Raw genomic sequence first — 24,585 nt, forward strand, 5'->3', positions numbered from 1 at the left:
TATTTGCAAATCACTATGAGGTTTTATGGGGTTTTGTTTTTGTTGTTTTTACTGACGCAAATCTTAAATTACAAATCACAAGTGCATTAGGCCCTCCCTTGAGCTCCCCAGGCCCACCCCTTGTGTGGAATTTAGGGGCCATCTGGACAAATCCGTTGCTTTTTCTCATTCTTGGGAAACCTCATTCATGTTAGGAAGAGGATCTGGAGACAGAGTAGAGTCTCTATTGTCCAGGGGAAAGGAAGAAAAGAGACAGTGATGGGGCTGATGACCAAGAAGAATGATGCTGAGAAACCCCTTACTGCAGCTACTCACTGCAGAATGAATCCTACACAGCAGGATCACAGAGCAGGGCACAAGGTTAGCTCAGCATGTGGATCCCATCCAGGCCCAGTTGTTCCATGTCCAGCTCTTCCTCCAGCCCCAACCCAGCCACAGCCAGGCTGTTAACACCTCATGTCAGGCAATCTAGCCAACTCTGCCACAATCTCCTTAGAGAAACCTAGGGAGGACTTTCCTGGGAGGATCATGTTGGGTCCTGAGCCATGGCAGGAACAGTGGGACAAGTTCTGGTGGTTGAGAGCATGGGAGTCCTGGAGGCCATTCACTAGCCCCTCACCCCATAAAAATACAGGCTCTTCTGAAAACATGGGAGATCCTGCACAAGGCTAGTTGCTGGGCTCTCCCTGCTGAACTGTTCCAGCTCCTGGGACCAAGTTGTGCATGCCAGGAAGAGTTCGACTCAAAGCAGCAGTCATCAAAGGGCATTCTGTATGGAAACAGTCCCCAGGCTGAAGTCACTCATTGGCCAGTGCTAAGATTGTTTCTTATACCCTTGGAGCTGTGTGGGTAGTGCAGCACAGTGCCATGGTCTGCCCAGAGGCTTCTCACTAGAGAGCTGCATTGAGCAGGCTTGAGAAGACAGCCCTAGCTGAGGTAGAAGCTTCAGGGTGGGTGGCTGGGCAGGTAGAACCATACTCAGGGGCCGAATGGGTATAGAGGCAGCCATTGGTCAGTGGGTACTTTGCAGGTATCCAGGGAGCATCCTGAGTGAAAGAGGACAATGTAGGTGACATTGTTGGCCACAACTGTTTGGGCAGCTACTGTTGGGACTTTCTGGTGACAGCTAGGCCCATGAGCAAACTGAAGGGACTGAGGAGCACATGATGGTGGGGGAGGTCCCAGTTGTAGAACCCAGGTAAGGGGAGGAACCCAGAATAGGAGATGAAGAGGGGGAGGAGGAATTGATGGAGGAGACAGCCAATACACTGAATGAGAGGGAGGAGTCAGACAGTGATCAGTAGTTGTAGGAGCTTGGACCTGTGGCTTGGGACTGGTCATGGAAGCCTAGAGGTCAGGTTTGCTCACAAAGTGTTCCAGGATGAGTCACTGATAAGGGATTAAAGTCATGGATCATCATAGCCCAAGAACAGGCCCAGACACTGGCCCCCACTGATGCCAAGGGCGATAACGTTGTGGTTCAAATTGGAGGTAACTGTTGCCTCACTCAGGCTGGGGTAGGCCGTCTCCTCAGGGTCCAGTCAGGTGGAAAGTGCCAGGGTAAGGGCAGGTTGGTGAGATGAGGTAGGGTGCCTCCTGTGGTCATGGCAGGTGGGAGGACAGGCACACTGGCAAGCTGGTCAGAAGATGGAAAGATGTTAATTCCAGAGGGGGAAAGATAGCAGAGAAGTAGGAGACCTTGTTTCAACAGGTCCCCTGAATTGAGCTAAATATCTACCGGAACACTCTGAACACCCATAAAATCAACCTGAGATGTAAGATTATATACTTCTGGATCTCTACAGTGGCAGAAGAGCATCAGTGGAGAGGTCAGTGGAGTGGAAACACTGGGAGTGATATCAGAGGATAAACAGAAGGGGTAGGGAACCATCAGAAGCAACCCATTAGAAAGTAATAGCCCAATATGAAAGAGCCCTGTGCTTGGAGACCAGCATTTACTTGGAGTCTGGTTCAAAGTACTTAAAAAGAACAAAGGGTCTTAAGGGGCAATTGGTGGAATTGGGCAGCCACAGGTATGGACATAAGGTCACACCCAGTGCTCACTCATGTCTGAGACAGCCCGGCAGGGGCCCCAGTCGGTGGTCCCTGGGCCCGTGGCTTTCCACTGCTTGCACCACCGCTCAGGCTGGGCACACCCCCATCCACGCCTGAGAGAGCCTGGCTCAGGCTCCTGCCAGAGGTCCCTGGACCCACAGCCTTCTGCGACCTGCACTAGTGATGGGTGTGAGTGCACCCAGTGTGGGCATGGACCCCAGACAGCAGTCCCAACCACAGCAGCCACTAGGATTGGACTTCTCAGACCAATATCACTTGTGGTTCTAGGAGCACAGGGGTGCAGAGACAATCGGGGACCTCAGGCAACCACGGAGATGGTGGCTGGGTGTAAGCACCACCCATAAGAGGTTGTGCTGTTCAGCAGTTTGCAGAAGGGGAGCCTGTGTGTTTTGGACCACCCAGAAGGCAGCAGACTGAGGCTTCTCTCTGGAGCTGAGGACTAGGTGCAGACCATTTACTTCGTACTAACACTCTGAAAAGGCACAAAAAAACATCAAAGAACAAAAACCTCCAGAAAACCAAAGCCTGAAAAACTGGTTTCCACAGAGCCCAACCCAAGCAAGAGTGACTGAAAAACAAGGCAGGCCCCTTCCCCAGAAGACAAGCCCAAAGAACAAGAGGACAATAACCACAGGGTCCTCATAAAACTATAAAACCCCAACATCAGAGGAAAACAATATATTAAGCCTCTGGTATTGTCACAAAATCTGTACATTTCATAGATATAACTTTTTTTTAATTCGTTCTCATGATACTTCTTCTTTTATATTTGTAACCTACTTAGCATTACAACTAGATGTTTAATACAACATATTACATAATAACTTGAACTTTTTTCATACATACACCCATGTTTCTTTTCCTTTTTCTTTATAGATGACAGATAAATAGATAGATAGATGATGATAGATGATGGATAGATAGATAGATAGAGATATAAGCTTCAAGATAATCCTTTTTCCCTATTCAATAATACCCCTATATATACACCAGTTTTAATTTCCCTGTACCTCTGGAAAGTTGAGTCCTTTAACAAACATAACAAGATACACCCAGGAAATACTGAAATAACCTCCCTCACCCACATCAAAGCTTTATAACCACCTTCCCATCTTATTCTTTTGTCAGTATTTCTGTGTATTTGTTTCTGTACTATATAAATCCTATTCTTCAGTTTCATTTTGGCTGTATTTTCCTTTTTTTTTTTCTTTCTTGTCTTTTACTTTTATCAGTCTTTTTGCCTGTTTGTTTTTGTTTATGTATCTTATAAATCCAGGAAGTTCACAGGACTGAGGTTGGGAGGAGCATGAAGATAGATTTCTAGCATCCTATGTCTTCAGCAAATGTTTGTTTCTAGCAAGTTCTCCTCCATAGCAGGAACTTTTGAATCCACTTCACCGTTCAGAAAACCTCCAAAGTGGCTGGGCATGTACAGGGAGATTTGGGGCCTGGATAAGTGTCCTGAGGGCTGGTTTTGTGACACTGGTGTGAAGGGCAGAGTGACAGGATTCCTGTTCAGTGCAGATGGTAGTCAAAACAATCAATCCTTCTGTGTATGGAAGTTTCCCCAGGGCACGATCCTCCACCAGCTGCACTCCAGAGGAAGCAACAAATAGGCAGGACCACAGAGACAGCTATCTTTGTGTTGGGTGTAGCAGGAAGTGGGGACACCATACTTTGGGGATCTTGCTGCACCTGTTTCACAGTCCTGGTGTCCAGTGCTCCAGGATGAATATGGAGGCAAGTGCAGGGGGTTCTGGAACTCAGCCAGGCCACAGCCAATCTCATTATCACTGGGCAGAAAACTACCATAACCAGAGATCCTTGTGTATGCCTGTCACAATTTGGGGACTGGTAGGCCCCCACATGTCACAACCCCAGGCTCTCTGGCATCTCTGCCTCCCTCAGCAAGCCTGTTGTCCTGCCCCTCAGCTTCCACCTGCACCTTACAGATGGTGGGACTGGTCTGTTATGATTTTGTACATCTTCTTAATTCAGTCTTGGTTGGTGAATGTTTCTAGAAATGCACACATTTCCTCTAGGTATGAAGTTGTTGGTATTTAATTGTTCATAGACTCCTATGATTCTTTATATTTCTGTCTTCTCAATTGTAATAGCTCCCTTTTATTTCTAAGTTTGTTTATTTGAGTCTTTTTTTTTTTTCTCAGACTAAGGAAAGGCTTGCCATTTTCTTCACCTTTTAGAAGAACCAGCTTTGGACTTCATTGATCCTTCCTGTTATTTTTCTGGTCTCTATTTCTTTTACTTCCACTCTAATGATGATGGTGGTGATGACGATGATGATATTTCATTCCTTTTGTTGACTTGGTTTTAATTTGTTCCTCTTTTTCTAGTTACTTGAGTTGTAAAGTTAAATATTTTATTTGGGATTTTTCTAATTTTTATTGCTATATACATCCTCTCAGAACTGCTTTTGCTGAAACTCACAAAATTTGATATGTTGTATTTTCATTTTCACTTCCTTGAGATAATTATTTATTTCCTTTTTACTTATTTATTTTTTATTATGTTATGTTAGTCACAATACCATACATCATTTGTTTTTGATGTAGTGTTCAATGTCTCATTAATTCCATGTAACACCCAGTGCTTGTTCCAACATATGCCTCCTTAATTTAATACCTATCACCTAATTACCTCTTTGACATATTGGTTGTGTCACCAATATCACATTATTCAAGCACCCAATGCCCAGTAAATCAATGTCTAAAACACTGTTTTTGAAGCCAAGAAAGCTTCTTTATCACAAGGACAGCCCAATGAGAAGGCTGGGGATCCTTCCCAAAGTTGCCTTGCCCTGTGGAGCCAAGGGACAGCTTCTATATGTTTGGAGAAGGAGGTGAATACATGAGAGGTGTGTGAGGTGTTTCTAGAAACCTTGGGAACGTGGGTCTTGAAACATCTAGAGCTCTCTGTTCTTCCAGAAAATGAGGTACCTTCAGAACCCGGTATGATTAGGTATGTCACATATTTTCCAGACAAATATTTCCATCTGGTTCCCATTTAGTTTCTATAACCAGTACGTGAACGGGAGCAGAGGTTAAAAAAAAAAAAAGAAAACTTAATGATTGATCATGTGTAAGGTTGAGAGGTACATAAGACATAATTAGGGAGAGGAATAAAACACAATGTGAAGCTAAAGTGATAATGCAACTAATACAACTATAGTTCTACATATGCTTACAAAACAGGTCCAGGAACCATGGGTCCATGCTCAGTTGTTTAGAATTATTTTCCACATATTTTTAGGTCTACTCACTTTTGCTTGTTCATTTCTTTTTTTTTTTTAAGTCTTAATTTACTTTTGTTTTCTTCAGTATTCCAAGGCTCATTGTTTATGCACCACACCCTGTGCTCCACACAATACGTGCCCTCCTTAATACCTACAACCAGACTCACCAATCCTCCCAACCCCATCCCCTCTGAAACCCTCAGTTTGTTTCTCAGAGTCCATAGTCTTTCATGGTTTGCCTCCCACCCCTGATTTCCAATTCACTTTTCAATTCCTTCTCCTAATGTCCTCCATGTTATTCCTTATGCTCTACAGGTAAGTAAAACCATATTATAATTGACTTTCTCTGCCTGACTTATTTCATTCACTATAATTCCAGTCCCATCCATGTTGATACAAAAGATGGGCATTCATCCTTTCTGATGGAGGCATAATATTTCATTGCATATATGGACCATATCTTCTTTATCTGTTTTTTCGGGGAAGGACATTTGGGCTCCTTCCACAGGTTGGCGATTGTGGCCATTGCTGCTATGAACATTGGGTACAGGTGCCCCTTCTTTTCACTATCTGTATCTTTAGGGTAAATACCCAGTAGTGCAATTGCAAGGTTATAGGGTACCTCTATTTTTAATTTTTTGAGGAATATCCACACTGTTTTCCAAAGTGGCTGCACTGACTTGAATTCTCACCAATAGTCTAAGAGGTTTCCCCTCTCTCCACATCCTCTCCAACACTTATTGTTTCCTGTCTTGTTAATTTTGACCATTCTAACTGGTGTAAGGTGGGGTATCTCAATTTTGTTTTTATTTCAATTTCCCTGATGGCTAGTGATGGAACAAAGTAGAGAGTCCAGATATGAACCCTCAACTCTATGGTCAAATAATCTTCAACAAACCAGAAAAAATATCCGATGGGGGAAAAAAATCAGTACTTTTTTTAAATTTTTTTATTTTTTAATTTTTTATAAACATATAATATATTTTTATTCCCAGGGCTACAGGTCTGTGAATCGCCAGGTTTACACACTTCACAGCACTCACCAAAGCACATACCCTCCCCAATGTCCATAACCCCACCCTCCTTCTCCCAACACCCCCCCCAGCAAACCTCAGTTTGTTTTGTGAGATTAAGAGTCACTTTTGGTTTGTCTCCCTCCCAATTCCATCTTGTTTCATTTATTCTTCTCCTACCCACTTAAGCCCCCATGTTGCATCACCACTTTCTCATATCAGGGAGATCATATGATAGTTCTCTTTCTCCGCTTGACTTATTTCGCTAAGCATGATACACTCTAGTTCCATCCATGTTGTCGCAAATGGCAAGAATTCACTTCTTTTGATGGCTGCATAGTATTCCATTGTGTATATATACCACCTCTTCTTGATCCATTCATCTGTTGATGGACATCTAGGTTCTTTCCATAGTTTGGCTATTGTGGACATTGCTACTATAAACATTCAGGTGCACGTGCCCCTTCAGATCACTACGTTTGAATCTTTAGGGTAAATACCCAGTAGTGCAATTTCAGGGTCATAGGGCAGTTCTATTTTCAACATTTTGAGGAACCTCCATGCTGTTTTCCAGAGTGGTTGCACCAGCTTGCATTCCCACCAACAGTGTAGGAGGGTTCCCCTTTCTCCACATCCTCGCCAGCATCTGTCATTTCCTGACTTGTTAATTCTTCTCTAGGGAACATGGAACATTCTCCAGAATAGATCACATCCTCGGTCCTAAATCAGGACTCAACCAGTATCAAAAGATTGGGATCATTCCCTGCATATTTTCAGACCACAATGCTCTGAAGCTAGAACTCAACCACAAGAGGAAGTTTGGAAAGAACCCAAATACATGGAGACTAAACAGCATCTTTCTAAAGAATGAATGGGTCCACCAGGAAATTAAAGAAGAATTGAAAAAATCATGGAAACAAATGATAATGAAAACACCTCAGTTCAAAATCTGTGGGACACAACAAAGGCAGTCCTGAGAGGAAAATATATAGTGGTACAAGCCTTTCTCAAGAAACAAGAAAGGTCTCAGGTACACAACCTAACCCTACACCTAAAGGAGCTGGAGAAAGAACAAGAAAGAAACGCTAAACCCAGCAGGAGAAGAGAAATCATAAAGATCAGAGCAGAAATCAATGAAATAGAAACCAAAAAAACAATAGAACAAATCAACGAAACTAGGAGCTGGTTCTTTGAAAGAATTAATAAAATTGATAAACCCCTGGCCAGACTTATCAAAAAGAAAAGAGAAAGGACCCAAATAAATAAAATCATGAATGAAAGAGGAGAGATCATAACTAACACCAAAGAAATACAAACTATTATAAGAACATACTATGAGCAACTCTACGCCAACAAATTTCACAATCTGGAAGAAATGGATGCATTTCTAGAAACATATAAACTACCACAACTGAACCAGGAAGAAATAGAAAGCCTGAACAGACCCATAACCAGTAAGGAGATTGAAACAGTCATTAAAAATCTCCAAACAAACAAAAGCCCAGGGCCAGACAACTTCCCAGGGGAATTCTACCAAACATTTAAAGAAGAACTAATTCCTATTCTCCTGAAACTGTTCCAAAAAATAGAAATGGAAGGAAAACTTCCAAACTCATTTTATGAGGCCAGCATCACCTTGACCCAAAAACCAGACAAGGATCCCATCAAAAAAGAGAGCTATAGACCAATATCCTTGATGAACACAGATGCGAAAATTCTCACCAAAATACTAGCCAATAGGATTCAACAGTACATGAAAAGGATTATTCACCACGACCAAGTGGGATTTATTCCAGGGCTGCAAGGGTGGTTCAACATCCGCAAATCAATCAATGTGATACAACACATCAATAAAAGAAAGAACAAGAACCATATGATACTCTCAATAGATGCTGAAAAAGCATTTGACAAAGTACAGCATCCCTTCCTGATCAAAACTCTTCAAAATGTAAAAAACAGTATTTTTAATAAATAGTGCTGGGAAAATTGGACAGCTATGTATAGAAGAATGAAACTCGACCATTCTCTCACACCATACATAACGATAAACTTGAAATGGACAAAAGTTCTCAAAGTGAGGGAGGAATCTGCCAAAATCCTAGAGGAGAACATAGGCAGTAACGGCTTCGACATCAGCCACAGGAACTTCTTTCAAGACATGTCTCCACTTTGCAGTTTCTAGGAAAAAAAAAAAAAAAAAAAAAAAAAAAACCTAGGTAGACTTTGCAGTTTCTAGGAAAAAAAAAAAAAAAAAAAAAACCCTAGGTAGATTTTGCAGTTTCTAGGGAAAAAAAAAACAAAAACAAAAACAAAAGCAAAAAACAACCTAGGTAGACTTTGCAGTTTCTAGAAAAAAAAAAAAAAAAAAAAAAGACATGTCTCCAAAGGCAAAGGAAACAAAAGTGAAAATGAATTTTGGGGACTTCATCAAGATTAAAAGCTTCTGCACAGCAAAAGAAACAGTCAACAAAACAGACAACCCACAGAATGCGAGAAGATATTCGCAGATGACACTATAGACAAAGGGCTGATATCCTCTTGTTCATTTCTACCTTCATACCATTGTGGTCAAAGAAGTTGGTTGATATGATTTCAGTGTTCTTAAATTTGCTATGATGTCTGTGCTCCATCATATGGTCTAACATGGTGAATATTTCGTGTGCATGTGAAAGGAATATACATCTGTTTTTGGACAGAATGTTCTATAAATATGTCTTTTGTTCTAAAGTGTGGTTTCATTCCAATGTTTCCTTGTTGGGTTTTTTGTTTGTTTGTTTTGTTTTGTTTTGTTGTTTTTTGTCTGGACAATCCATCCATTGTTGACAGTGGGGTATTGAGGTCCCATACTATTTCCTCTGCTATGTCTTGCTATTTCCCCTCTGGTGCACTATACTGACAAAGGCTAACAGTATTCCACATGATAAAAATGAAATTGTTAGGGTATCCAGCACCATATCAAGAAGTAGGGCAAATACAGCGTAGATTTGAATCCAAAAGGCAATAAGTTGATAATGGGCACAGTCCATACCTTTAGTTCTTCAGCTTCCACATGCACCATTTTACCCACATTGGAAGTTTTATATAACAACACATCAAATCCACATTTTCACCCATCTACAAAGCTACACTAAGAAGTTCTCTCTTTCTCTAAAATGAAACACACATTTAATCCAACACTGTTATATTATTTATTCCTCAAGTTCAGTCAAAATCCCTTTGACTATTCTGTTACATAGAGAAAATATTTTAAATATCACCACCAACAACCTGAATAAAATCACATTCCTAAGAAGAGACAGGAAGAAAGTAGATAATAAAGACAAATAACACATCTACATGATAAGAAGGAGAAAATATGCAGAGCTTCTACAGTTCTTTTTCTGTTATTTGTCACATGCAGGAACTGGTATCTGTGACTTCCATCTTCCACTTCTAAGTCTGTGTCTTCTCATTTCTCCCAGAACCACAGCAGGTCAGCGTTCTCTACCTTAGAAGTGAACACACCTTCATTGCTGAAGGTCTGAGTCCTCAATAGTCTGGTTTCCTTTTCTGTGCTGTAGTTTTCTATGCACCTATACCACTGGAGTTGGAAATATTGAAAAACAGTACAGTGTTCAACGTAAAAGCTTTCTGCAGTTTACTGAGGGTTTAAAATTCTCTTCTTCATATACATCTTAATTCTTTTTTTTTATATTTCTTTTTTTTCCAATTTATTTATTTTCAGAAAAACATTATTCATTATTTTTTCACCACACCCAGTGCTCCATGCAAGCCGTGCCCTCTATAATACCCACCACCTGGTACCCGGACCTCCCACCCCACCCCTCCACTTCAAACCCCTCAGATTGTTTTTCAGAGTCCATAGTCTCTCATGGTTCACCTCCAATTTACCTTCCAATTTACCCAAATTCCCTACTCCTCTCTAACGCCCCTTGTCCTCCATGATATTTGTTATGCTCCACAAATAAGTGAAACCATATGATAATTGACTTTCTCTGCTTGACTTATTTCACTCAGCATAATCTCTTCCAGTCCCGTCCATGTTGCTACAAAAGTTGGGTATTCATCCTTTCTGATGGAGGCATAATACTCCATAGTGTATATGGACCACATCTTCTTTATCCATTCATCCGTTGAAGGGCATCTTGGTTCTTTCCATAGTTTGGCGACTGTGGCCATTGCTGCTATAAACATTGGGGTACAGATGGCCCTTCTTTGGTCTTCTTTGTCTAAAGACATCTGTATCTTTGGGGTAAATACCCAGGAGTGCAATTGCAGGGTCATAGGGAAGCTCTATTTTTAATTTCTTGAGGCATCTCCACACTGTTCTCCAAAGAGGCTGCACCAACTTGCATTCCCACCAACAGTGGAAGAGGGTTCCCCTTTCTCCACATCCTCTCCAACACATGTTGTTTCCTGTTTTGTTAATTTGGGCCATTCTAACTGGTGTAAGGTGATATCTCAATGTGGGTTTAATTTGAATCTCCCTGAGGGCTAATGATGATGAGCATTTTTTCATGTGTCTGATAGCCATTTGTATGTCTTGATTAGAGAAGTGTCTGTTCATATCTTCTGCCCATTTTTTGATGTGTTTGCCTGTTTCGTGTGGGTTGAGTTTGAGGAGTGCATTATAGATCCTGGATATCAACCTTTTGTCTGTACTGTCATTTGCAAATATCTTCTCCCATTCCGTGGGTTGCCTCTTTGTTTTTTTGACTGTTTCCTTTGCTGTGCAGAAGCTTTTGATTTTGATGAAGTCCCAGAGTTTATTTTCACTTTTGTTTCCTTTGCCTTTGGAGACATATCTTGAAAGAAGTTGCTGTGGCTGATATCAAAGAGATTACTGCCTATGTTCTCCTCTAGGATTCTGATGGATTCCTGTCTCACGTTGAGGTCTTTTATCCATTTTGAGTTGATCTTTGTGTACGGTGTAAGAGAATAGTCGAGTTTCATTCTTCTACATATAGCTGTCCAGTTTTCCCAGCACCATTTATTGAAGAGACTGTCTTTTTTCCACTGTATATTTTTTCCTGTTTTGTCGAAGATTAATTGACCATAGAGTTGAGGGTCCATATCTGGGCTCTCTACTCTGTTCCACTGGTCTATGTGTCTGTTTTTATGCCAGGACCATGCTGTCTTGGTGATCACAGCTTTGTAATAAAGCTTGAAATCAGGTAACGTGATGCCGCCAGCTTTATTTTTGTTTTTTAACATTTCCTTAGCGATTTGGGGTCTCTTCTGATTCCATACAAATTTTAGGATTATTTGCTCCAGCTCTTTGAAGAATGCCGGTGGAATTTTGATCGGAATGGTATTAAAAGTATAGATTGCTCTAGGCAGTATAGACATTTGAACAATGTTTATTCTTCCGATCCAAGAGCATGGAATGGTCTTCCATCTATTTGTGTCTTCTTCAATTTCTTTCATGAGTGTTCTGTAGTTCCTTGAGTACAGATCCTTTACCTCTTTGGTTAGGTTTATTCCCAGGTATGTTATGGTTCTTGGTGCTATAGTAAATGGAATCGATTCTCTAATTTCCCTTTCTGTATTTTCATTGTTAGTGTATAAGAAAGCCACTGATTTCTGCACATTGACTTTGTATCCTGCCACGTTGCTGAATTGCTGTATGAGTTCTAGTAGTTTGGGGCTGGAGTCTTTTGGGTTTTCCATATAAAGAATCATGTCATCTGCGAAGAGAGAGAGTTTGACTTCTTCATTACCAATTTGGATACCTTTTATTTCTCTCTGTTGTCTGATTGCTGTTGCTAGGACTTCTAATACTATGTTAATTCTTGCAGCAGTTCTATTCTTTCCAACTTGTGTTGGCACACCAGGGAATTCAGACCCACATCCTTCATTCCCTGCAGTAACTAGCACAAGTTTCACAAGTAACAGACAGTTAAGTGTTTTTCATCCATTCCAGCATAAGAAGTATATAAAGTAGAATATTAGACTGTTCTCCTCCTAAAGACCCATGAACCATCATTTCCCCAGAAATTTTTGGATGACTAATGCCTCTGGTCAGAGTGCCCATTTCCCAAAATATAGCTGCTTGACATCCCCCCCATAACCTCTGGGTCCTCTGCACACCTCAAGCTGTGTTTATTTGCAGAGTCATTCAGCCCTCATCTCCTTCATATCCAAGCAGTATAAAGCCTCCATGAAAACACACACACACACACACACACACACACACACACACCAAAAAAGGGAAAAAAGAGACAAACACAAAAGACATAACTATAGAGAACAAACTGGTAGTTGGTGGGTGACAGATGGGTGAAATATATGAGGGGGATTATGGAATACACTCACCATGATGAGAACTAAGACATGTATAGAATTGTTGAATCACTATATGGTACACTTGAAAATAATCTAACCCTGTACATTAACTCTACTGGAATTTAGAAAACATTTTTTTTAATTTATAAATAATTAAATAATAAGAAACTCTAGGACACTTTATAAATTCAATTTTTGCTGAATTTACATAGGGACACTGATAATATAAATGAAATATAAATGATGATTAAAAAAATTTTTTAAAGAAATAATTTTCATTACCAAAAGAAACATGAAGTCTGGTAGTAAAGTTCAGCCTACCCCAAATCAGCTTAAGCAAGCTGAGCATGAGGTATAAACTAACTATTCTCATAACCACACCAGGAGTCTGTATCCAGAGCAGGAGGGCAGGACACCAGCTCACCCAGGACGACCCTCAATCCTTTTGCTTCAGGGAGTCTGCAGCTCCAATAAGAACCACCATGAGGGTCTGAGACTATGTTGGGGCCCTAAGGGAGATATAACTTTGGGCTACAAGAGAGTAATGGAGATTTTGCTCCTTGGGAAGCACCATCAACACCAGAGCCTGGGCTGAACCCATGCCCTGAAAGATTCATAGTCTCTTCCAAAGAAGGAGAAAGCACAGGGTCCTCCCCAGGCCCACCCACCACAGAGAAGATGGTCATGGACACATCTGACCTAGTCAGCCAGTGGAGGAAGCTAAAGGGAAGGATAAAATGTGGAAGCCATCAAGCATGTTATAAAAGAAGACAACACCTTTTTTGAGGTCCAGGAAAACTCCACCCTGTGGAGAACTTGCACAAGGATTAGTCGAATCACAATGATAGTATAGGCATAATATATATTGGCAAATTGCCCACAGTCCAGAACCCCTTTTCTGGGAACTCTTGTGCCAGACCTACTTCTTCACATCTTCCCTATAGACCCCCAGAGTCCACTCATTTCTGTTTCCATACTTGATCTTCACCTCCCAGTAACATCACTGTGATGTTTTGAGCTCACAGTCCAGGATGCTGTGTCTCTCCTGTATCCTCAAATGTGTCCATCCAGATCATATTAGTCTTTTTATCAGAGACATCAAGGTCAGGATGTGCAGACTCTGGATCCAGACACTGCAGAGAGAGTTGCCAATCGTGCAAGGACTTCCCCTGCCCTATAAGAAGGCACACCACCACCACCACCACCACCACCACCACCACCCAAGACACCTAGCTGCAGGGAGGGCTAAGACTTCTGAGATTAGAGCCTTGTGACTCAAGCTTATAGCCCTCCAAACAAAAGAAGTGACCATGAGTGTGATTAGGGGGTTAGATATGTCATAGGACACTTGAGGATCAGATGATACTCTGTGGACTGAAGGATACCTCTTTAGCATCCAATATCACTAACACCCACCAATCCCAGCTACATGAGTTTCACTGCCCCATCTGAGCCCACCACCATTGATGGTGCTAGCATCTGTATCATCACAGCAAGCTGAAGGACATGTCAGCAGCCATCGGGCAGCTGTAGAAACAACCAGAAATAAATCAAAGTAGCTCACAGGTCTGGAACTTCTCCTTCTGCCAATCCACAAGGGAAATGCATTTCCCAAAAGTGAACAAAAACTAGAGACTTGAGGAGACTGTACACATCAATGTCAATATCCAGGCATCTGAAATACAGTGATGCAAGGGTTATAGGGAAAGATACTTTAGAAACATTCAACCAATGCACTTATTTCTTTTACACACACACACACACACACACACACACACACACACGGAGCCATCCTGCTACATCCTTCCCAGGAAAGCCAGGCCATAAAACCACTGAGAGGTTGAGTATAAATCTGAAAATAAGATTCTATTCCCAGATTTCACTATCAAATTATGCTTTCTTAAATCCTAGCTACACATCCCCCCTGAAAGCTAAGTTTTCTTGAGGAATAATTGGAGAGATCAAAATTCAGTCAGTTAAGCACCTGACTCTTGATTTCTGTTCAGGTCGTGATCTCAAAGAGTCATGGGTCAAGCTCTGTGTTGGGCTCTACACTTGGTGGAGAGTCTGTTTCAGCATTCTCTCTCTCTGTCTCCTTCTGCCCCTCATCCCACTCATTTTGTCTGTCTCTCTAAAATAAATAAATAAATCTCTTTAAAAATCCTTGAGGCCTCCATTTATTTAACTGATTGAACTGATCTTGTAGGTTGACTCAAAGCCATAGTAGAGACAATGCTGCTTTGTGGAGCTGCACTTGGAGGATGACTATCAGCCATGGGTGAGGAGAACTCAGTATACTCCATTAGAGAAATCTTGCCCAGTCAGGAGGCAACAGAGAGATTTCAAGAAAGGTAGAGAAAGAAGTTCAAAGTTCACACGCACCTGCAGAGCCCCGAGCAGGCAGCTGGAAGAGGAGAAGCAGGGATGGGAGATGAGAGAGCAAAGAGCCACTGCAGCAATCCTCCATTTCCTCAGAGCTGGGGAGACACCAGGCAGGAAGTAGGTGAACACCTCCAGAGAGGAGGTAGGGCCAGCCCACAGCTCTGGGCCTCAGAGTAGACAGCAGGGCTCAGGGCTGGCAACAGTCTCCAGCAGGAGCACAGCCTTTCCTATGGCTCAGTATGCTGAAGGGTGGGGGGCCCACAACCCTGATGCCAAGAAAGTCCTCCCAACACTTTGGAAACATTCCCAGCCTGTTTTGCCCACAGGACAAGACCCTTCCCACCTCAGCATAGGCGCTTCCTCCATGTCTACATGAGCCACCACAGAGGCCCAGTGACAGACAGAGGGCCCAGACTCAGGCTCCTCCCCATGAATGACATGCCAGCTTCTGCATGCTTTTCTTCTCCTGATCCCTCAGTATGACCAGGGAATCACTGAGAAGCATAAGAGTCCGATTACATTATCCTAAAAGACACTGTGGATCCCACCACACACACCCTGTCCTGCTGCTCCCCAGCGTTTTCCTGCCTGGGAGCAATGACACAGCCTTGCTCCCAGCAAAGCCTCTCTCAGCCTGTGTTCACTATTGATTGTTCTGAATGATCTGCTACATTTGTTTTAATGAAACAAAGACTGACCCACCAATGCATGCGAGTTTCTGCTCAGATATCTGGTTGGACATACTAAGACTCTGGGTAAACCCATGACTTCTAGATATACCTGAACACATCCCATGTTATCCCCAAATGTGCATTTCTGCCAATATCCACTTTGAGGTAGGAGTATTGAGAAAACCCATCTTAATCAAAAAATAATGAATGCACAAAGACCAATATTAGCCTCCAGGTCCATCCCCCACTGCCACCAACTTTCCCTGCCCAACTGGGAGACTCCTCAAGGCCTGAGAGACATTAGGGAAATTTTATACAAGAACAGAGGGAAAAAAATTTATTTAATACCTAGTAAGTGCCAGGACCTTGGCTACACAAGTTGTTCATATGATACTTCATTCTCACACATGCAACAGAGAGGAAGGAAGACATGAGCCCTGCCATCTAAAAATCCTTCATCCAGGAACTTTCTAGAAGTAGGAGGGCTGGAGCTGAACCAACACTGCCCCACACACACACCCCAGTCCTCAAGCCCAGCCCAACCCCCAGCTCCACACAATTCAGGATGAGAGAGGAGAAGGAAGAGGACCTTGGATTCAACAATGGCCCAGCATGATTGGGCCAGAAAGCTTATCTCCCTTGAATGCTGTACCTTGGATCCCATGTTGAAAGAGGAGGGGAAGGAATGACAAAGCACAGAGAAGATTTTCCTGAAGGACATGGAAAGACACCTGGAGACATTGCAGGAAAGACACCAAACAGCAAACTTCACTCCCCCACCCACACACACTGCCAGTTCATCAGTCTCACGGTCTAGCTATTTGTTAATAAACATTATTCACTGGCCATGAACGATTTTTCTTGCTCAAACTATAAATTATCTAGTGGGGTGTTAAGATTGCACTTTCTACTTGAGCAGCCATATAATAGCTGTTAGCATATAATATAATAGCACATAATATCTTCAAGTGCTTTCAAAACACTTCCAAACAACTAGGCTTTAAAACAATAGCTAAGGTAAAAATAATTATGAATTTCTCATGTGCCAGTTGGTAGAAAGTATTAAACCCACTTTTTAAAAACCTGTAGTAAGATAAAGGTTAATTTATTTTAATTTTTTATGACTCATTTTTATCTGAGTGTAATCGACAATGTTGTTATTTTTCAGATGGCAACATTCAACAAGTTAAACATTATTCCATGCTCTCCATAGGTGTACGCATCATCTAATTGAGAGCCTATCTCCCATTCTCTTTACCCACTTTGGCCCACACTGCACTCCATCTCCCCTAAAGCAAGCATGGGTTTGTGCTCTGTGTTCACAGGTCTGATTCTGCCTTTCGTTTATTTGCTTATTCATTTGGTTTGTTTGTATTCCACATATGAGTAAAATCATGCAGTATTTGTCTTTTCCAGTCTGACTTCTTTCACTTAGTACAAAACCTAGATCCAACCATCTTATCACAAATAGCACAATCTCATCCTTTCTTCTGGCTGCATACAATTCTACTGTGTTTATACATACTACCTCCCCCTGTCCATCTGTCAATGGACTAGTAGATGGCATCCATATCTTCACTATTAGAAATAATGTTACAATAAATATGGGAGTGTTTATGCCTTATCAAATTCATATTTTCATTATCTTTGGGTAAATACTTGATGAGAGAAAACAGAACAAAGCCTAGAATTTGCTGTGGCTCATAGGTTATAGGCTTAGAGATTACAACACTTCTGCAGCTCCCTCAGGGGCTTCCTTTCTTGTTTGACCACTATAGCTTTGTTCTTTTTAGTTTTACTTCCTGTGAGAACCATAAATAGCCCCACCCAAAATATGATTGCAATTACCTTATCAACATTGGCCTACTGATATACATCCGAAGGGTCTCAGGATTAATGTTTTACTTGAAAGTAGTAAATAACTTTATCTTAAGAGCAGCTGCCCTCTCAAAGTCCTAGAAGCCTTGCTTCCAATTCCTTTGAGATTTGCACTATCCCTTATCCCCACTAACTAAAAAGTATAAGATCAGTCACAACTCACAATCTCTGTGCAGCTCTTTCTGAGCATGGGTCCTGTCCCTGTACAATAATAAAACCACCTTTTGCATGGAAAACTCTCAAAAACTATATCTTGACCATTTGCTCACCAGCCTCACATCATTTTGATTCCCAACATGGGGCCTTTCTTCTTATCTGAACTTCAACCTCAGTGCAAAGTTCTCTTCCTGTACTTCCCTTTTAGGGGCTATTCCAGGAATAAGGTCTTATCGGAACACTTTTCTGTCGATTGCTCAAGCTGCAACCCTCTAGTCCCTGACTTCTCTCAGGAGAGGGAAAAGAGCCTGCATTTTGAGTGGAAGCTAGTACACTAGCCAAATGGTAATAAGACCAAGAAACTTGATGTCTTCTCGTTGTTCCAATCTTAATACAAAACTATCTTTTGGGGCACAGGACAGCCACCTAAGTCACTGGGATGCCTGCCAACCTTAAGACTCTCCTCTGAGGTTTCCTCCTCATTGGTCCAATGTGTTCTCTTCCACAACATTTATCTAGCCACTCCTGACCAAAAGACCTCCTCTGAGGTCCAGCAAAAACTGAATTAAAACTCAGCAAAGGAAAAAAAAAAAAAACTCAGCAAAGGGCTGTTTCCTAGGGAAGTTGGTTGTATGCATTGGGATGTTACTTAGACCGTGATGGATTTCTATCTTTACAATTTTTCATCAGTGTCCTCTAATCACAGCTTGAATCACAATGTTGGGTAATTTCTCCTTGTAAAACTTTTCTAGTGTTTTCCATAGGTTAAAAATGGCAGGTTCTTCCTGCCATGTCACGGGATCTCAGCCAATTCACCAGCACCAGTTTGTAGTCTAGAATGCAATGGGAAGGTAGGAAGCAACAGCATCCCTCCTACATCCCTCCTACAAAGCTGGAAGTAAAAAAAAAACAAAAAACCTGAAAGTGTTCACAGCAGTTTTGTTCTAGGTACACCTCCAGTCACTTTGATACTGGGAACCTCTGACATATCCTGCACAGGATGTCCCAAGGTATGGGGTATGGGGGATTTTCTTGCTAATGGACCTGCTCTGCTTCTCTAGGAACATGGGATCTTCTTTAGTTCCCAAGGGCTCTCCCTCGGGTTGTATTTTAACCCACTAGCATCAGTTCAGATCACAAGATTTAAGAAAGACAAGACTGATTTTCTCTGTAACCATTCATGGCCTCAGTACTCCCTATTAGATGAGGGAAAATGGCCAAATAATGAGATGCTGAGTATCAATATGATCTACCATTTAGATCTGTTCTGCAGGAAAAAGGGCAAATGGACTGAGGTACCCTATGTCCAGGCCTTCATGACCCTAAATCAGGATCCTCACCTTGACAGAATACATTTGGCCACTGACCAGGCTAATAGTCCACCTTCTGACATGTTGGTTGATGATACTTAAATAAGACTACTCCTCCTTATAAACACAGCTTGCTAGAGGAAACTAATGAAGGGAACACTGACTCTTTCACTGTTCTTCCTCTTAATAGACCCAGGTTATTCTTCTTGTATGTGGGAACTTCTTCCTCATTTATTTACTAGGTTAATGGTTATGATAATTGGAGCCAATTATCAGTTAGTCTACCTCAGAACAGGGCCCTGAAGGAATATTCCCACGCAGGTACAAAAACTCCTTTTTTTAAGGACATTCCCTGTCTTCTCTAGCCTGAAATGGACTCCCTAATACATCTGCTCCTCTGACTGAGCTGATGAGCTTTAAGAATGGGAGTCCTCTTTCTTCTGTTTTTGTTTTTGGTTTTTTTTTTTTAACCATGTGTTAGCTTCTCTACTATAAAATGTGATCAAAACTCAATTGTGAAAGCTCAAAGACATTAAAAAAAACCATACATTTCAATTTTATTATAAGCTTTAAAATCTGGGAGTAGTTTGCAATAAATATATCTGCTAACTTCAGCCCAAGGTTAATATTTTACAAACAAACGAAGAATCACTACAGGCAAACATCAATGCAACAAACAAGTACAATTTACAAACCCAGGTCACGCACTTACTAACAAACACTAATCATGGTAAGGGACAGTGCCAAAGTTCAGCTGATGCCCAGGTAAATCAGAAAGAAACCTTTTTTAATATTCATTTGTTAATCCATTCACTAGTCAATTAGTATTTAAAACTTTTCTTAACTTTTTATTGAAATATAACACACATATATAAATGTATACAAGTCACAGATTTTAAAGCTCACTGAATTACCATGAAATAAACACACCTTGATGACCACCATCTAGACCAAGTACCTTTGAAGTACACTACTTCTCCCCAAAGTCATCACTGTCCTGATTAGTATTTCTTGATTTTTAAGTTTAATAAAAATAGAATTGCACAATATATAATATTTTGTGTCATGCTTGCTTTATAGTAGTAGTCCCTTGTTTCAATACACTAAAGTTCTTTGTCCTACTGTTTTTGGGATTTGGAGTGTGTCCAGATTGAGACAATTATGAACAACATTATTGCGGGCATTCTTGTATATGTCTTCAAGTGCACATGTGAATGCATTTTCTGGGGGCACGCCTATTTCTGGAATCGCTGGGTATGCCAGTGTTTAGCTGTGCAGCAAATGCGGACAGTGCTCAGAAATGGTCTTCCACTATTCCATGCTCTTGGATCGGAAGAATAAACATTGTTAAAATGTCTATACTTTCTATAGATATCTATACTTTTAATACCATTCCAATCAAAAGTCCACCAGTATTCTTCAAATACCTGGAGCAAATAAACCAAGAATTTGTATGGAATCAGAAGAGACCCCGAATTGCTAAGGAAATATTGAAAAAGAAAAACAAAACTGGGGGCATCAGGTTACCTGATTTCAAGCTTTGTGATCACCAAGCTTTGTGATCACCAAGACAGCATGGTCCTGTCATAAAAACAGACACATAGACCAGTGGAACAGAGTAGAGAGCCCAGATATGGACCCTCTACTCTATGGTCAATTAATCTTCGACAAAACAGGAAAATATACAGTGGAAAAAAGACAGTCCTTCAATAAATGGTGCTGGAAAAACTGGGCAGATATATGGAGAAGAATGAAACTCGACCATTCTCTTATACCGTAGACAAAGCTAAACTCGAAATGGATAAAAGACCTCAACGTGAGACAGGAATCCATCAGAATTCTAGAGGAGAACATAGGCAGTAATCTCTTCGATATCAGCCACAGCATCTTCTTTCAAGATATGTCTCCAAAGGCAAAGGAAACAAAAGCGAAAATAAACTTTTGGGACTTCATCAAAATCAAAAGTTTCTGTACAGCAAGGGAAACAGTCAACAAAACAAAGAGGCAACCCACGGAATGGGAGAAGATATTTGCAAATGACAGTACAGACAAAAGGTTGATATCCAGAATCTATAATGAACTCCTCAAACTCAACACACATGAAACAGATAATCATATCAAAAAATGGGCAGAAGATATGAACAGACACTTCTCCAATCAAGAAATACAAATGGCTATCAGACACATGAAAAAATGTTCATCTTCACTAGCCATCAAGGAGATTCAAATTAAAACCCATTGAGATATCACCTTACACCAGTTAAAATGGCCAAAATTAGCAAGACAGGAAACAACATGTGTTGGAGAGGATGTGGAGAAAGGGGAACCCTCTTAAGCTGTTGGTGGGAATGCAAGTTGGTGCAGCCTCTTTGGAAAACAGTGTGGAGATTCCTCAAGAAATTAAAAATAGAACTTCCCTATGACCCTGCAATTGCACTCCTGGGTATTTACCCCAAAGATACAGATGTTGTAAAAAGAAGGGCCATCTGTACCCCAATGTTTATAGCAGCAATGGCCACGGTCACCAAACTGTGGAAAGAACCAAAATGCCCTTCAACAGATGAATGGATAAGGAAGATGTGGTCCATAGCCACTATGGAGTATTATGCCTCCATCAGAAAGGACGAATACCCAACTTTTGTAGCAACATGGATAGGACTGGAAGAGATTATGCTGAGTGAAATAAGTCAAGCAGAGAGAGTCAATTATCATATGGTTTCACTTATTTGTAGAGCATAACAAATAGCATGGAGGACATGGGGAGTTAGAGAGAAGAAGGGAGTTGAGGGAAATTGGAAGGGGAGGTGAAAGATGAGAGACTATAGACTCTGAAAAACAATTTAAGGGGTTTGAAGTGGTAGGGGGGTGGGAGGAACCAGGTGGTGGGTATTAGAGAGGGCACGGCTTGCATGGAGTACTGGGTGTGGTACAAAAATAATGAATACTGTTATGCTGAAAATAAATAAAAATAAATAAATAAAAATTAAAAAAAAATAAATGGTCTTCCATTCACAACCCATCAAGGCTTCAGAAATCTGCTTCACATCCTGTTCAGCTTTGATGAAGTTCTAGAACCTAAGTGTGGTTTGGTGGGCTGAGGTCCAGAGCCAATGACCAAGAAAGAATTCTTGAGACATCTTTGGTGCAAAATGGTGGTTTATTAAAGCACGGGGACAGGACCTGTGGGCAGGAAGAGCTGCTGCCCTGGGTTGTGGGTGATGGCAGGTTATGTACCCTGTGTTTGGGGGAAGGTGAGGGAAAGGGAGATTTCAATGGTGTTTTCATATGCTAAAGAGGGCCTACAAGGTGCCTGAAGACCAATGTTGTCTTTTAGCAAGCCATTAACATCAAGATAGTTGGGAGATTCCTGTATTGCAGGATTGTGATCTCTGCAAGTTAACTATTTGTTTCTAGTTTATGGAGGTCAGGGGTGCCTGAGGAATGTTACACATATTACTGAGGGGAAGAGGATGGACAGGGGGTGCAAGGTGCCAGCTTTTGCTTTGTCTTCAGCCAGTCGCCTGCTCCCTCATCAGCTTTGCACTTGTGACCACTCTGGTGGTGCTCAGGGCCATCTCCTCATGCTTCCAGTATGTTTCCCTAAAAAGAAGGTAGAGAATCTGTCCATCTGTTGGTAGGCCTTTTTTGCTGCCCTCATTAGTACTTTCTAGGCTCTTGGTCATTTTTTAAAGTTTAGGTTGCCAGTCTTTATTTCTCACTGATTTGGATCATTCTTTATATATCTGGATGCGAGTCCTTTGCCAGTTATATGTATTACAATCATCATCTCCCACTCTGGGCCTGGCCTTTTCATTGTCTTAATGTGTTTTTTTATGAAGAGAAGTTTTTAATTTCAATGTTGTCCACCTCAGCAATCTTTTTTTTATGGTTGATGTTTTTTGTGTCCTGTTTAAAGAATCCCCTCATCCTAAAATTTTAATTCCCTTCTCCTATTTTGCCCATTCCTCCCACCTTCTTCCTTCTGACAAGAATAAATTTTTTCTCTGTGCTTATGAAGTCTGTTTATCTTTCAATCAACAGATATTCTTGAGTGGTGACTATAAGCCAGACAGTGATCTACTGCTGGGAATATAGTGGTGAATGAGAAATATATAAACATGGGCTCACATCTAGTGTGGAGGACATGAAATAAATAAATAGATGTCTATTTTGTTATTAAAAAAAAAGGAAAGGAAAGAAAAAAAAAGAAACTTTGCCTTCTGTGAAGGCAGAAAAACATGCAAACAATTCTGCTTTAGGAAATTTGCATAGAAGTAGAAAATGCTAAAGCCTCTACCACAAATCAAGTTGAAAACATTCAACATATCAAATTCAATCCAAGGAGAGCCAAATATTAAATTGAAGCAAAGGGATGACTCAAACTTTTAATTTCCAGGTATGCTTCTAACAGAGGCCAAGAATTTCAGGTGTGGAAATTAGCTGTAGGCAAGCTCTTAAAAAACATTAGTTTATACTCTTTAGTTTTAATAAAAGGCAGGTGTTTCTGCAATGGTTAGATTTTACAAGAGCACCATAAGGTCTCAGGGTCTCTTTTCAAAGTCATTCTCAAATACTCTTGATTTTTGGTTGGCAGCAATGACATCTTTACAAGTCAATACCTTTTCAGATACACAGTCGACAAAATCCCACTTTCTGTCTGGTCCAACTTAATGTCTGTTTGTAGAATGACTTGACATTAAATCAATCCATGGCTTAAGTGGCACAGAAGCTACTATTTCCTGGGCATGTCCACATTTTGTTCCCATCTCCTCAGCATGAACTGTCTCTCAATCATTTCTCCTTCACTTTCCATACTTGTCAAAGTCTCCAGTGGATCCTGGAAAGTTGCACGGATGTCCACGCTGGGAGCTCTACTACTGCTTATCTCCAGGTCCCCCTGCTGGAAGCCAAAGCAACAGTATGTTGTGAAGAATTGTACATACAGTAATTACTTATAAATTCACTTTTGTGTACTTTCACGTATTTTAAAACCTGGTGTAGACGGTGCTTTCAGGCAGCAGGCTTGAGCCCTGGAACTCTGAGTAAGGAAGAAGGGCCCACCATAACTGCCAGGCTGAGGGCAAACAGGCATCTCAGGAAACCCATCTTGAAAGAGGAGGAAGTACTAGCTTCTGACCAATGGGCTACTTATGGCTGGGCACAAGTACCAAAAAAGGAAAAAATCCATATGTTTCCATACCTCCTCACTCCCCCACTTCCCTGTAGCCACATCACCACTGCCCTCTGGCCCATGGTATCTCCTTTCTGTCCTGCCCCCTGCTCCCTTGCAGCGTATTCCATAAACTTGTATGTTCTGTGTCCTGCCTTGGCCAAATTCATTCACCACCTGAGCTGGCGGTCCCACACCAGGGATCTCTACAACTGCTCTCCAGAGTCTTTTCTGGAGGGTAGTAGAATATACAGCATCACGAAACGACACTTAACCTCCACAGGTAGAAAAATGTTTAGCATTCATAATAATTGTGTGCATCGAGTAAATTGTTATAAAAAATTGAAATGCCCCAGAGCCCTGAATTTTTATCAACCCTGCATTTTCCTGC

At 41.3% G+C, this 24,585-nt stretch overlaps 1 pseudogene; it reads right to left on the reverse strand.

Annotated features, from left to right (window-relative positions):
• Positions 1 to 298: 298 nt before the first annotated feature.
• Positions 299 to 9,400, reverse strand: LOC122905194 (annotated as a pseudogene).
• Positions 9,401 to 24,585: the final 15,185 nt, after the last annotated feature.

The sequence above is a fragment of the Neovison vison genome, chromosome 1 (genome assembly GCF_020171115.1).
Source record: "Neovison vison isolate M4711 chromosome 1, ASM_NN_V1, whole genome shotgun sequence".
NCBI lineage: Eukaryota > Metazoa > Chordata > Mammalia > Carnivora > Mustelidae > Neogale > Neogale vison.